The sequence below is a fragment of the Pinus tabuliformis genome, chromosome 6, assembly GCF_031772625.1.
Source record: "Pinus tabuliformis cultivar Carrire ecotype Pingquan chromosome 6, CPIR1, whole genome shotgun sequence".
In the NCBI taxonomy this organism is placed as follows: Eukaryota; Viridiplantae; Streptophyta; class Pinopsida; order Pinales; family Pinaceae; genus Pinus; species Pinus tabuliformis.
In genome coordinates this window covers 1,586,904,313-1,586,921,042 of record NC_142292.1, presented here as the reverse complement: position 1 = coordinate 1,586,921,042, position 16,730 = coordinate 1,586,904,313, and positions in this window count along the sequence as shown.

Here is a 16,730-nt window from a genome sequence, read left to right as displayed (position 1 = left end):
ATAACCACATTATTGTATGCTTCTTTTCATGTGTATGCCATTTTTTAAAATGTCTCCTTATGGAATTTGAGATGTATAAATGTATTGGTTAGATATTGTGGTACTGCATATTATGTCATTGTTTTTGAACAAGAATTTGCTTCCCACTGTCATGAGTTTGTACAAGAAAATTGGTTTACATCTAAAATTTGAATTGAATGGGATTTTTATTTTTGTTTTTATGAATGGGTAGCATTTGAGCAGTTTTTGGAAGTGTTTGTTTATTTTTTTCTTGTTATGGGGATATAACACCCCTAGTTTTGATCCCCGTCACAGAAATTTATATATGTACATAATGAATGGATAAAAATCAAAATATGCAATACGTAGTTGGTACATTGATAAAAATACATCATTGATTGCAAGTAGAGAAGGATAAAAGAATGCAGGTGAGCCATGATCTCAAAAAAGGGGAACTCATGGGGGCTTAGGATGCTTAACGGGGCCAAAGAAATCTAATATTATTTTATTCATAAGCCTAAGTACTTTAATTTATTTTTCCTATTCTTTTTGATGTTGGAATTAGTGGGAAAGAGGGAAACATGTACTTCCAATGAAGACATATGGTTTATAATTTTCATGCAAATATATTTCACCATTTTGAGTATGTAAAGGGGGATTCACATCCTTCTTGGAGGTTTTTATATAGAGGTCCAATTGCCTCCAAAATTCATTTTAAATGGGATTTTTATTTTTCTTTCCTTAATAGGTATCATTTGGGTTTGTTTTCTTGGAGGGTGTTTGCATTTATCTTGTTATGGGGTGACAATACCCTTGGTTTTGATCCCCATAATAGAAATGCATATGTGACATGATGAATGGATATAAGTCAAATGATGCAATATGTAAATGGTACATTGATGATAATAAAAGTACATAATATATTATAAATAGGAAAGGATAAATAAAGGGGAATTGTGATTTCACAAGTAGGGAATGAAAGGTGCCCTAATGGGCTTAAGGGGACCAAAGACATGTGGTATTATTTTTTCCATAAGACTAAGCCCTTTACATCATGTTTTTCTACTCTTTTGACCTTGAAATTAGTGGGTAAGAGGGAAACATGTACTTTCCATGAAGACACATGGTTTATAATTTGCATAGCAACATATTCCACAATTTTGAGTATGTAAATGGGCCCTTCACATTCTTCTAGGAGATCTTTCACACATGGTTCAAGTTGTTTTACAAACATTGTAACATAATTATGGAAGTGACTATATTGAAAACTACATAGAATTTATTCCCATGTGTAAGGGAAATTATTGGCATGGAGTAAAATGAATTACAACAAGAATCCTTAAAGTTCCCATCAGTGACATTTCTTGGGTGCTTTCTGTTGGAGCCTTGGAGGAAAGTGAGGTAACTTGAGCAACTAAATTATATAGAAGGAGATACTATTCCTTGGATTGTGCATATTGACAAGGAAAACAACTGGCGGGTTGGGATAACTATGGGAAGAGAGCTAGAGACATAAATATGTAATTTCACCATTGTAGATTCACAACTTTAGTTTTGTAGTTGGGTGGAACATCCTTCATCTACAATTGATTGGTGGGTTTTTCCTATAAATATAATTTTTTACGAATTATTTTTTCATAGGATGAATTACTCTTTGTAAACACACCCCCTTAACCTCAAAAAATCACTATACTTACCCAAATTCCTTGGTACAATTAGAGAAATGGGATAGTTAATTTTTTATTGACTTAATTTCAAGTTCTGAATACTCACTTCGGATCTCTTCATTGTGTTTGTCTAACGAGATGATCCTAATGATACAATTTTTTTCCAATTTGGATTCCGACGTCTTAAATTGTGCTTGACAGTTTCATGCAATTAAAATTGTCATTTTCTCTTTTCTTCCATGTGGAATAGCACTCCATTACCACTACTGTTCCTAACTATGAAATGTGGTTATGTGCATATATACATATATACTTAAGTGTTTAATTGTTTTTGTGGTGAAACACCCTAACCATATGGTTGTGACCCCTCCATGGAACCAAGTTTTTATACATTAATGAATCTCTCTCTCTCTCTCGCTCTCTCTCTCTCTCTCTCTATATATATATGTACACACACACACAAAGTCATACAAAATATTGCAGCGAGTGTAGTTCAATGGGGATCCACACATATATTCCACCGCCCATCCGACAGTCAACATTGAGAAAGTTAGACCCCTCCATGGAACCAAGTTACACACACACACAAAATCATACAAAATATTGCAGCGAGTGTAGTTCAATGGGGGTCCACACATATATTCCACCGCCCATCCGACAGTCAACGTTGAGAAAGTTAGATCTACAAAGACGTTGAGAAAGTTAGATCTACAAAGAAAAAGTGCTACCCCCCATCCTCCATGACACACACACACACACATATACCAAACCATACACAATATTGTGGTGAGTGTAGTTCAACGAGGATCCACACATATTTTCCACTTCTCCTATGATGGTTAGTGTTGAGAAATTTATATATATAGTGATGAGCGAAAGTGTTATCCATCCTCCTCCACAACGTCACGAGGGGGGGGGGGGGGTGGGGTGGGGTGGGGTGGGAAGGTGGGGGCCCCCTATGCCATCACCATTCTAATAAGGGTTCCACACCATCTATCCAAAGCTTCATGGTTTCCCAACTCATCTAACGATATGCAAGGCCTCACCCCTTCCTTGTTGACATCACAAAGGAAGCCGGGGGGGGGGGGGTCCCCATCGAAATATGATCTAGTGATCACCTTTTACCCATTTGACTATCACAATGGTGGCAAGACCTTCCCCCTCCTTTGCTAACATCATAGAGGGAAAGCTCCTGTGACATTTATACCTATTGATATCTCAGTTAAATCACCACCATCGACAAGATTAATTGAATCTCCACTATTTTCAAGGTTGGTTTGCACCCTTGGCCACGACACATGGTTATAGGTCTTATATTTGCTTGAATGGTCATGGGTGCATTGTATACTACGGGTATAGGCTAACACATGGAACACTTTGTATATATTGCATACATCCTATGGTGTACACTGACATAATGAGTACCTTCTTGAACAATGAAAATATGACACAATCAATGCTACCAACCTCCATATGCCCATTTCATCACAACACTTAAATTTTATGACCGATCGATGGAAAATGACTAATTTAGCCAGCCTTTGAGCTTAGTCAATTCACCACCAAGTTTATATTTATAAAATGATGAGTTGGCCCAGTTTTGGCACTATAAAGAGCGTAGCATGCCACTACAAGAAAATACAATCAAACATCCTCCTAAGAGGTCTTAAAGAAACACCAAAGGTAATAACTTAATAGAGTGGTCATTGAGTTATAAATTGCATCAATGTTTTCCTTGAGAGGTGTGGTAGTGCTTTTGTAGCAATGATGTACCGAAAGACACCTCCTTGGCAGTTGGTTATTCCATGCAAAAGAACAAAACAAATGTTGGTGTTGTTAGTGAACAAACTTAGATAAACAAAGCATTGCAAATAGTGAAAACAATGCATATACAAACATGAACTAAAATAAAGAGATAAATACAAAAACAATGCTCAATGGAGCAAACAAGTCAACAAAATAATGGAAAAAGCTCCCTTTGTTGACTATTAGCAGTAGAAGTTGAATACAATAGATGAATACTAAACACTTGAAGAGAATTCTTTGAGCTATGGTGCTAAAAAATCCTTAGCAAGGAGGTTCCTTTCCTCAATCTCTTTGCAAGCTTCTCCTCTCTCTCAAAGAAGTATGAAGACTCTCTCAATGGTGGACTCTTCTCCTCTCACTAAGATGATGGATTTCTTAGAAGAAACATGGCCAACATGCTGGTGTTGTTGCTTTCTTTGCTTCAATAATGAAATGTTGGGTTTCTCTGATAGAAATTTGGACAACATAACATTGTCTCATATTTTGGTTCTCCCATGGCTTATTTATATAGAATTTTTGAATACATCTTCCCTCTTTTGGTTCATGAATGACAACGACTCATAAGTAGGACAAGATGATTCCATTGAGGGTTGCATATGTTTAGGGTGAATTGAATTCGACTGTCCTTAACTAAGATCCTATAAGGGAATCTCCTCCAAGTGTGGGAAGTGGTCCCAATTTTTCTTAGTCGACCATTTTATCGACCACGTGACTTTCGAAGAAAATACCACGTGGTGCCCGAATATCGAAGAAATAGCCATGCAAACTTCAATTTTTAAACTCCATAAACTTTGTATCTTAGGAGAAATTAAGTTTGTTGAACTTGATAATGTCTTCAGCTGGAAAATCTTCATTTGTGCATTCTGCTGGATGACTTTTAACAGATTTTGGATTATATAAACATATGTATGATTTTATGCTGTTAACAAGAGGTTTTTCAAAGTATAAATGAATAAAGCATATGCTTGATTCAAGACTCTTTGTTAAACAATATTAATTAATTACACAAATATTTGCATTGACCCCTCAAGCACCCAATTTAATAGATTAAGTCCAGTTTCCATAATTATGACTATAAAAGATAAAAACAATAATGATCATTAACAAATGAGGGAGGGTGTTTACTGTAAGATGAAGTAAATGCATAGTCACTTATATAAAATCCGTCATCAAATGTAACACATACATTTTCAGTATTACTATAGTGATTTGGGTGTAGAATGAAAATTGAGCTTCCTCTCAGGACTCAACTCATTAATGTGAATAACATATTGCAGAGACCAACAACTGTCTCTAACCAAAACAAGAGCATACATTTCAGACCAACCTTCGTGAGCATCAATCTACCAAGATTAATAGAACCCAGATCTTATCATAACCACAACACCAAGAATATGTAGAGTGAAGTACTTAACAATTAGAAAACAATTCTCATCATGTACTTAGCATAGATTCCATTTCATGTCAATCTAGGGAACAAGAAACTAAGTTATCAAAGAATATGAGACAATATCATCACAATGTTGGCATTATGATATAGGTGTTGTCCTTGATGGAAACTCACATATATGATGAATGGAAGTTCATAATGCAACATGTTAACAACAAAGGATTACAGATCAAACTCTAGAGATTGAAGGAAGAGAATGGTTTAAGAAGTATATGCTGGTTCACTTTGTCCAAGTAGCGTATACACGCAAGTTCAGAGAACAAAATAAGTGTATATGTATGCACACACTTTCACAGAATGAAAAGCACGTATGGGATGGAAAATTAAGGATAATGAATACTGGGGGTTCCTACCATGGTATTGACCCATGGTAATGAGCGTGACAAAGAATATTGATACCATCAAAGAATACCAACAACATAACTATGGTTTTGGTCCGAGGTATTGGAAAAGGATCTAAGTATATAAGAAGGAGAATATCAAAGGACTAAGTGTGCAAGTAATGAATATCATATGAAGAGTTAGATCAAAAGAAAATATGCATGTTATGGGTTTCTGGTTCTTTTCTTGATCTTAACGAAGGATGATAGATGAGATCTAATGATGGATCAAGATCATAAGACCTAAAATGAATTATAATTATGTGGCTTGATAATGGATAGTCTAGATCTGATTGCTAACACATGTTTTATCCTTTATATACTGTGATTTGAGTATATGTGAAGTCTGGAATAGTTGCGAAGTTATAAGTATTTATATGCATATCTATACGTTGGTTCACCTTGGTGAAGGTGCATATACATGCTGGTTCGACACTTCGAAGTAGCATATACACTATGAAATATGATCTTTGAAGTTGCAGTTGGTTCTAGTTGTTGATACAGAGTTTTGGGTTCAGCTCTGTGTTTTGGTGACAGTGATCTGATTGTTCAGATTGATTGATTGTGATTTGCTTCAATGTTGATGGGTTTCAGTGATTGGTTGTATTGCAGTGATGATTGATTTTGAGTTTCAATGTTACTGATGGGTCCAGTATGAAAATTGGATGAAATATGGCCTTCATATTGTGTTGTTGTGTACTAGGAGTATCCAGTCTGAAAATTTATGAAATGTGGTCCCTGGAGGAAGAGAGAAGGTCATATCCTTTTGTAGGCTAGCGCCTACGTACTGGTAAACATATCAGCCAATACCAGTTTCAGGGGGTTGGATCTCCTTTCCAGTAGCAGGTGGAGAACAAGTGAAGGTTGGAGCCTTCTGTAGGCATTCAGAAAACAAAACAGGCTTGGGATACTACAGACCATAAGAATCTTCTAAGGCAAAGATGAAATTCAGGTCCATAAGATTTGAGTAACCTTAGAGCTATGAAAATATGTATCAAGAAAGAATCAATGAAGACACAAATGTAGCAATCCAGAGAGGATCCCATCACTAGAATACTAACTCCATCTACCCCAAGGAACCACACTAGCGGAGAATGAATTAATCAGATAGACAATAGAGGTACCTTCACGCACAAACTCATCAACTTTCCAACTTCAGGTACTCTCGTTTATTTTATGGTCATTTTCATAAATGTCACATATTTGGACATAAGTTTGTTGATTGTAGAAGGATCAAGTTGAAAGAGATGAAAATTTCAGATACAATAAGTATTAGAATTTTAGATCTCAAAAATCTACTCTCAGAAATCGAAATTCCTTCTCTCCCCTAATGAATGATGTTGAATATTTAAATTGTAATAATTTTGGGCACAAGGAAAATGAGTGCAGAAGAAGGTTTGAGTACCCATATAATTCTCAAAACACTTGGGAGCCAACTTTTCGAAAGGATAAGGAGCATTGGAAACAAAAATACGAAAAGAGCATGGAATGTGGACTTTCTCTATTAGCACATAATCAAGAAAAAAATGGTATGTGGATAGTGGTTTCTCCAAGCATATGACTGGGGATAAGAGAAAATTTTTGTTGCTAAAAGAAAAGGACAGAGGGAACAATGTCACTTTTGGCAACAATGCCCCAACAAGAATTAAGGGTAAGGGCATAGTCAGTCTTGATGAAAATACTAAAGCCCAAAATGTGTTGTATGTAGAAGGTCTCAAGGTAAGATGTGTGATAATGGATTTAATGTGACCTTTTGATCCAAGGATTGTGAGATATGAAATGAAGAAAATGGAAAGTTGATCAAAAAAGTAGTCAGAACTCACAATAGTGTATATGTGTTTGATGACTCCAGAGTAAGCTGTTATTTGAGAAATTCGGGTGATCCCGATTATGGCACAGGAGACTTGGTAATCTGAATTTTGGTAGTCTGATAAGAGTCAACAAGCTAAGAGTTGTGAGAAGTTTTCCAAGACTATCAAGGTTTGTTAATTCAATATACAAGTCATGTTAATTTACTAAGTAGAATAGGAATCATTTCAAGACAAAAGAGTTCTCTTCATCTAGACCATTGGAGCTAATTCATATAGATATTTGCGGCCCAACTAGAGAAAAAATCCAAAGAGGAGAAATGTATTTTATGTTGCTTATTGATGATTTTACCAGGGCCACTTGGATTGTGCTCTTAAAGGAAAAATCAAAAGCGTTTAAACATTTTAAAAAATTTAAAGCTCAAGTAGAAAATGAGAAAGATCTAAATATCAAATGCTTAAGATCAGACAGAGGAGGAGAATACACTTCAAGAGAGTTTGAAGAATTCTGTGAAGAGCATGGCATAAGGAGGCAATATTTTGTGGCTAGAATTCCACAACAAAATGGAGTAGTTGAGAGAAAGAATAGAACAATCCAGGAAATTTCCAGAGCTATGATGGATGAAGAAGATGTGTTAACGTCATAAAATCGTACACATATTTGTACAATCTAGAAGATGCCTAAAGTCGTCCAGCAGAATGCAAAAGTGAATATTTTCCATCAGAAGACATTATGAAGTTAAAAGAATTTAATTTGTCCTAAGTTCCAAAGTATATGGAATAAAAAATTGAATTCTACTTGGATTTTTCTTCGATAGCTGCGCAATGCACGATATTTCCTTCGAAAGCCGTGCAATTTTTAAAATGGCCGAGTCGGCAATTCAGGACCACTTCCCACACTTGGAATATGACTCCTTGATAGGATATCAGTCAAGGACAACCAAATTCGAGTCACCTTGAAGATATGTATCCCTTAATGCAATCATCTCATCCTACTAATAAGTCAGTATCATTCATGAACCAAGAGAGGGAAGATGGATTCAAAAATCCTATATAAACAGGCCATGAGAGAACCAAAACATGAGACAATGTTATGCTAACCAAATTGCTATGAGAGAAACTCCACATTCCATTGTTGAAGGAGAGGAAGTAAGAGTACTATCATGTTGCCCATATTTCTTCTAAGCAATCCATCATCTTAGTGAGAGAATAAGGGTCCACCATTGAGAGAGTATTCATACTTCTTTGAGATAGAGGAGAATATTGCAAAGAGATTGAGGAAAGGAACCTCCTTGCTGAGGATTTTTGAGCACCATAGCTCAAATAATTTTCTTCAAGTGTTTAGTATTCATCTATTGTATTCATATTCTACCACCAATAGTCAATAAAGGGAGCCTTTTTCCATTATTTTGTTGAATTGTTTGCTTCATTAAGAATTATTTGTATATTTATCTCTTTGTTTTAGTTTATGTTTTTATATGCATTGTTATCACCATTTACATTGCTTTGTTTATCTCGGTCTATTCACTAACAACACCAAATATATCTATATTCCTTTAAAGGGAACAACCAACTACTAATGAGGTGTCTTCTGGTAGAACATTGCTACAAAAATACTACTACAAAAATGGAGACCATACTGTTCTCTTTTCTTTAATCTAAATAGTGTGTTTGCAAGACCCTCTCTATGCATAATCAACTTATAAGGCCTTCAACACCTCTCTAAAATTTTTACAGGACCCTCTGTACCTGTTGTTGGATGAGAAACTTGCTAATTTACAGTTTCTTGTCGACCGCGCGACTTATTCTCAAACATACGAGCACTCTGCAGCTTTTTCTTTGACAAATGCACCTCCACGTCTGTGCATAATGAAACTTGTGTGGTTTCTATAAGTGAAAAATATCATATAATTTCTCATTTTTCAGGTGATTGACAACCTTTAGTGAATTTCCTTCACCTCTGCAAATATTTTCCAGTCAGTTTAGATTACTTAATTTCTCTACTAATCAAAATTAGCTAGGTAATTAGATTAAATTTAATTTTATTTTCAATTCCCATATAGCTTAATTAGAGGGAAAAGTAAGTGGCCAAATTCCACACATATTTTTCAGTCTATTTTGCTAGTTTTTGAAAATCACATAGCTTAACTAGTAAAGGAGTAAGTGACCCATCATCCAAAAATCTTGTTACTAACTAAATCATTCATTTCTTTCATTTTGTGAGACTAGGAGAAAGTGTTATTACATAGAGTAAGTAATCTCTACTTCCCTTGCGTCTCTTAAATGAACCTGGGTTGACTTATGAAAACTTTCTTAAAGCACTTGAATTTCCATCTCTTTGTTTTGAAATTCACATAGTGTAATAGGAGAAAGAGTAAGCAGACCATCATCTACATATAATTTCTTTTTCATCCAAGGAATAATTCAAATCTAGTGTAATTAGGAGGATATTGAAGCATATCACTGAATATCCACATATTCTCACACTTTACATGCTCACTTGATCACTTGCACACAAATACACATCACACACTAAGATTCTATAAATTTCGTATTGGAAGGCATCTAGTTTCCTGAGATTTTGATACTTAGTTTATTAAAGCTTACATCTCACAACTTAAAGAAAAATAAGACCATTAAAGCAACCATAAATTGAACCAACTAAATTCCGCACATGGGACACCAAAGAATTTATAGTTCACGTTAGGACCATTGGGGGTAGGCATCCCATAAGAATCCATGGTCATGTTACATCTTTGAGACATCGCAATTGACCTTTTAGGGAGCTTAAAATTCTTCAATCAGCCCATGAAAAATAATACCCGAGCATGGTAGAGACCCGATTCAGAGGGGGTTCGACTTAGGTCTAGTGCGTGCAGTACTCTTTGGGGCTACTTGACCCATCTAGTACTTAGTATTAGTTACTGACTACCAATAAGCTAAAGACTCGAATGCTCACGTGGGATGAAGGTACTTTAGTGGCCAAAATATAGGGCATCCTTTCCTTATAGGTGATGGTGTGGGCAACACTTCAGCCTCATTTCATTACCTTGGATAATTCTTCAGCTGCTGGAAGGCATCGCCAGTTCTTTCGGGACGTTTCCCCACTACCCATAAGAAGATATATTTGCAAGGCCTAGTTACTTTGAGAGTGGAAAGGATGAATGGGTCTTCATAGGATATTTTATCATAAGAAAAAACAATTGAAAACCATTTTGTGTTTGTTTGATTGATCACATAGGCTAAAGTTAAAGAGAAAGTAATCATTTTATTTTCGCTTTGTTTTATGTATGTGATTTATTTTCTTTAAGAATCATCTCCTTCCCTCAAAACACACAAAGTAGCACACACTCTACTCGACACCATTGGGGACCCCATGTATCCTCATCGATTTAGACTTTTTTTAAACTTCCCCCATTACCGGGAGGTCTTCCAGGCCTCCCGCCATTTAGGCGTAGAGTACATCACACAACCACCATTATAAGATCTTCCTTTATTGATGCAACTTTTCTTAGGACCCCTCCCCTTCAAATAAAACCTTTCATGACCCCACAAGGGTCCCCACATGCCACCCCTTTGGGGAGCCCACATACCATTCCTTCAAAAATTCCAAGAGACACCGATCAAGGTATTTCTCTTGACGCTTCCCCACATAGGACCAATTTACATATAACTGTCCAAAATGATTTTGCGATGGCAGACAACTCACAAATCCCATTCTTAGCTTCTTTAAACCTACCATATTTGAGTAAGATAACCAATGACGTGATTGTGTATGACTAGAATTGGCCAGCCATGCCCAACAAGCTCCCTTCTTCCATTCCAAAATTCAAAGGGAAATAGGGAGAAGATCTAGGAAGCCATGTCATGAATTTTCACCTATGGTGTTCATCTAATAGTATCATAGACGATACCATTTGATTATGACTGTTTCAACCACACCCATAATGGGTCAGCAGAAAAATGGTACATTGACCAGCCTTTTGCGTCACATGAAAACTTTAGCTCCCTAGCTACAACATTCCTCACATTCTTCTAGCTCCTGGTTCATCATTACTCGAACATGGAACTCCTCACCCACTTCAAACAAACACCTGCTACACATATTAGATCATATCCATGAATGGTGAAAATGTCACAACTTGTGTAAAGAATAGTTTGAAGACAAAGTCCTCCTCAACCTGTTTTTGAGATCCCTCACATCGGAAATTTCAAAAGACGTGGAAAATTCATCCCCGCATAACGAGGAAGAAGCCATTAACAAATCTCAATAATTAGAGCTTATATACACCCAATCTGGATATATCTATCATGCACTTTTAGACTCCCCACACCTACAAACTTATAAAGAGACACTAGGCACTTCTAATGTTGCTGATGGATTGATAGGGTCCATAGCCCAAAAACAACCCAAAAACACCTACCAATACCTTAGATACTCGTTCAGTGGCAAAGCATGTGATGCTACCCAAAACGCACCACCACTACAACATATAGGATACTACCCTGGTCAACCCACACCGATGAAAAATATGGTTAGTAGGGTTAACCAACATCAACCCCTCCATGGAGGCCCATACTCTCCCCCACAGGGAAACCAATACTCCAATAGGAATATAGACACAATTTCCTCTTCCTAGAGTCCATATAACAATTAGGGACAAGGAAATCAATATTCCCCTTTCCCCACACAACAAAAGAATAACCCACCAATGCAAAATAACACAAGGATTAATCTAGTGCAACCTTCTCTCACTCAGCAACAAAAATTAAAGAAACAACTAAACTTAGCTAAAAAGCCTAATTTTGCTAAGAAAAAACCAAAGAGAAAACCCAATGGAGAGCCTGGACAGGGGGGTAGTAAGCAGCATCAACCCCCTTGGGAACTGGCAGGGGGGAACCCCAACCAGAATCAAAACCAAGGATAGGCCAATAACAACCCACAGAGGAAAAACAAGATCAAAAGCCTATGAAATAATCATTCTTGTGCCATCTACAGGGAATACTGTCACTATACCCATCATTATCCTCAATTCCCTGAGTTGAAAAGGATAAAGGACAATAGGGGGCAGGGAGGACAACAAACTGCAGTATTGTAGGATCCTTTCCCCCATCAGGGAGTGGTTAACACTCAGCACCAACCATACCAGCTAAATCCCTCTGGAGAGAACACCCATAATAATTTCGATCGTGACATTTTCATGACAAGGGAAGACATTCTCATACAAAACTGAAATAGAAATTATGAAACTGCCCCAGAAACCAACCCATCCACCTCAACCATGACAACACCTATAGCACCATTGACCATCCCTCACTTTCCTATATAACCCATGCTTCATATGGTCAAAGGACCTTTATGGTGAGTAGGAAATAACTCAAAAGATGCTCATAGCTACAACATAAAAGAATTTTTTGGCCAATGCATTTTGAACCAACAAGTGTGGTTCATCATCAGGACTAGATGAAGAGGCAGTGTTATCACCCCAAGAAACTCTCCTAGGTTGTAGCTCGGAGATGCTCGGGAACATTACAAACTCAAATCAATGTTGGAAATGGATGAATGGAAGGAATGATGCTTGTTCAAGCCAGATAACCACTTCTACTTTGCTTGACTCTAGACATGCATGAACACCCCCAAACTACAAGGCTTTAGACCACCAATTACTTACAGTTTAAGGATTGGGTGAATATGGAGAATATTGACCACACCAGTAGATGTACAGGACCCTGTGATGGTTGGCTACAACTAGTAACGAAGTCTATAAATCCAATCCCCTAATGCACAAACATGATGACATCTCTTTGGAACTAGTGGAAAAGAAACCTGAGTAACTCATTCATTGATACATACAAGATTTTAACATAGAGGTAGGATGACAGCTACTCTAATGCTAAACATCAAGAGTTGAAGAATGTAGCATATCAAGCATAGATTGGAACAAAAGAAGAATGGAAAGTGAGAAATTAACAACAAAAGAAGCTTGTATTAGCTGAAAATGAAGACGAGACGCTACAAATGTCAAAGCAGTTACATTCTCTAGAAGTTGAACCTTACATCAAAACAACAACCATCAACCCTGATTACATCTTGTTTCTGGATATATATAGAATTTGAATACAAAAGCACTTGGCCATTCTAAGTATGGGGAGGTCATAATCGACCACCAACCGCTTTAAATGCCTGATGGAGTTTTTGGTGCAATTTGTCGGCTTTAGTGAACAAATCTGATCTTCTCAGGTGCTCTGCTATCCTTCTTGGGTAGGTGGAGTGTCATATGGGATGAAGTCCCATAACTGTTAAATGCATTTACCTGACCGAGTTCTATCCTTTTTCTTCTCGGCCCTACTGTCTCTTGAATGTGGTTGTTGAGGAACTACTGCAATCAGTACCGAAGACTGGTTATCTTCATCCTTCGGGAGCACAGAACGATCAAAGGTCGCGTACTGCATGGCAGGTGGACGAACTGGACGGAGGAGCAAGATTGGCCGTCGGATTGAGCAGATGGACGATGGGCATGGTTTGGCGGGGAGCACCGGTAGATATGGAAGCGGGGTGAATGCAGGCCATTGGATCTCGGGCATATAGATCCAACGGTCATCAGGCGTCAGAGATGAGCGGGCGTTACTGAGCAGGAAAACGGGTTCGAGCAGTAAGTGGTATTTCTCGTGCCACCATCGGGGGTCGGGCGGTAAACGTATAACAACATGAGATACCAGTCGGAGGGCGACGTGTGGTAGTGGAAACCACTCTCGATCGCGTGTTAATAGGCTGTCATCTCGTGGGTGCAAGAAGAGCGAACACCGTCCGATCATGGTGGAGGTGATCGGACGGTGGGGAAACAAATGGGCAGGTTATTCATTGACTGCGGCGGGGGGCCGTTGGATTGGGGTACGACAATCGACGGTTGTGATTTAAAGGCGACTGTGGGTTACAGAGGCGCAGGGTCATGTGGTGGCGATGCTATGTGGCTTTAAACTTAGCACTTTGAGGCTTGAAGAAATAGGGTCTTATGCCGAGTTTTGGAGGAAAAGTAGAGATAGCGGGGTTAAGGGAGGGTAAGTGGAATGAAGGAGAAGAAGGAAGATGATTGCTGCGAGCTCTCTTTTGAGCATAAACACATGGCCAAGCTTGTATTTAGCCCTCCAAATGTCAAGATATGTAGCAGAGCTAACACTGGCTCCTTCTGGGGATGAGATCCTCCCGGTGAGGTCTCAAGAACTGCAGACCAATGCCTTACCTGTCAAACCAAATAAACAAAATTTCCTAGTGTTCCATTGGGCATGGAGTCTAACTGAGCCTACACTAAACTGATAAAACAACATATTTACAAATTTAAGGCCAGAGACCTTAAATAAGATAAAATTTCAGAAAACGCCCATTAACCGGGCCTCCAAAAACTATTTCCCCTTCCATACTTTGCAGCATGAAAGTATTGTTCCCTTGGATATGAGAGATGATAAAAGGCCCTGTCCAAAAAGCATCAAACTTCCCATGGTTGCCTTTATTCTATTTTAGGGCATCCCACTTAAGAACTAAGTCCCCAACCTAAAAATTATCTGTTTTTGTCCTTCTGCCAAAAACTTCCTTGATTCTCTGCTGATGTGCTGCTGACATTTCAACTAGTTGTTCTTTGATTTGATGTACCTCTGCTAAATCAGTGATCCTTTTTGCCATTTCTTCTTCCTCATCCTGCTCTTCTTGCAAGAATTTTGCCATAAGGAGGGTTAACTAAATCGGGAATACAGCTTTAGTGCCATATACCAACTTAAATTCAGAATTCCTTGTGGATTTCTTAGTGGTCACTCTGTCAGCCCACAATGCATATTTGAGCTTAGAATCCCAATTCTTTTTGTTATCTTCCAATAGCTTTTTAATTATCCTTATCAGACTTTTTTTGGAAGATTCTACTAGACAATTGCCTTGAGGGTAATATGAGGTGGAATGGACTAGCTTAATGCCCATTGAGTCACACATGTCCACCAATTCTTTTGTCCTGAAGGCTGCTGCATTGTCTGTGATAACCTTATGTGGACAACCAAATCTGGTGAAGATATTCTCTGTCAAGAACCTCATGACCACATGATGATCAACCTTTCTGGAAGGGATTTCTTCAATCGACTTAGTGAAGTAATCAGTGGCCACTAAGATCCATCTGTGCTGGCCACTGGAATGTGGATTGATTTCTCCAATGAAATCCAAGCCCCACTGCTGAAAAGGGCCACTGGAATGTATGGGTTTTAAGGGCAGGGACTTCAATTGATGTTTCCCTTCAAATCTTTGGCAACTGTCACGAGAATTAACAAATGAAAAGATATCAGCAAACAAGGTGGGCCAATAATACCCAGCTCTAAGGATTTTGTGGGCTCTAGTTTTCCAATAATGGTGTCCTCCACATATGCTGGAATGGAACTGCTGCATGAATTCAATGGATTGTTATTTGTCTAGACACCTTAAAAGAATTCTAGAGGGGTCCCTCCAGTAGAGCAGACTTCATGAATGCAGTATTTGGCTGCGCTAAGTTTAACAATTTTGGCTTGGCTTGAACTAAGATTTGGAGGGATTTCTAGTTTCCGCAAGAATTGAGCCATGACGGAATACCATTCACAAGAGGCTATATTTTCTGCTAATGACTGATTTTTTTCCTGGTTCAGCTGTTTCTTCTTCTATTTGACCATTCTCTGAAATCGTGCCCATGAGATTTATGTCCAGCGTCCTGCAATTATCTTCAGCCATCAATCTGGTAAGACCCTGACCTCTAACAAGCTTAGTGGGATTCAATTCTATATTAAACTCAATAAGCTTTGCAATCCATTTAGCCCTTCTTCCATTAGCATCAGGTTGCATTAGGACATCTTTTATTGAAGCAGAGGGTACATATGCAATTATCTTGGAATGTAGAATGTAGATTCTGAATGCTTTCAAAGACTTGATAAGAGCATATGCCTGTTTGTCAATGATATCATACTTCAGCTCAACATCCCTTAAGGTTTTTTTGAAAAATGCCACTGGATGCTCTGAGCCTTCTTCATCTGCTTGTAACAAAACTGTTGCGAGGGTGTCTCCAGAGGCAAATGAAAATATATGGAACTCCTTGCTACAATCTGGACTTCTTAAAGTGGGAGCTTCTGTAATAGCTTTCTTAATGGACTCAAAGGATCTTTTTGCTGCATCAGTCCATTTGACCTCCGACCGCTTTCTCAACATGGAGGTAATATGCTTTACAAGTTCTGCAAAATTTGGGATAAACCTCCTTACAAAATTTATCTTGCCCAGAAAGGACTGGATATATTTATTTTATCTCGGGATAGACAAAGTTTGTATTGCTCTTACTCTTTCTGGGACAATTCAGACACCTGCAGCAGAAACGACATGCCTTAACAGCTTTCCCTCCTCTAAAGCAAACTGTGACCTTTTAGGATTGACTGAAATCCCAAACCTTCTGCACTTCAGGAACACCCTTTTCAAATGTTGCAAATGGTCTTGATGGCTATTGGAGTACACTGTTATAACGTCTAGGTAGATAAGGACAAACTTATCCTTCTCTCCCACAGATTCTATATCCATAGCTCTCTGAAAGGTGGCTCCATCATTCATCAATCCAAAAGGCATCTTGGA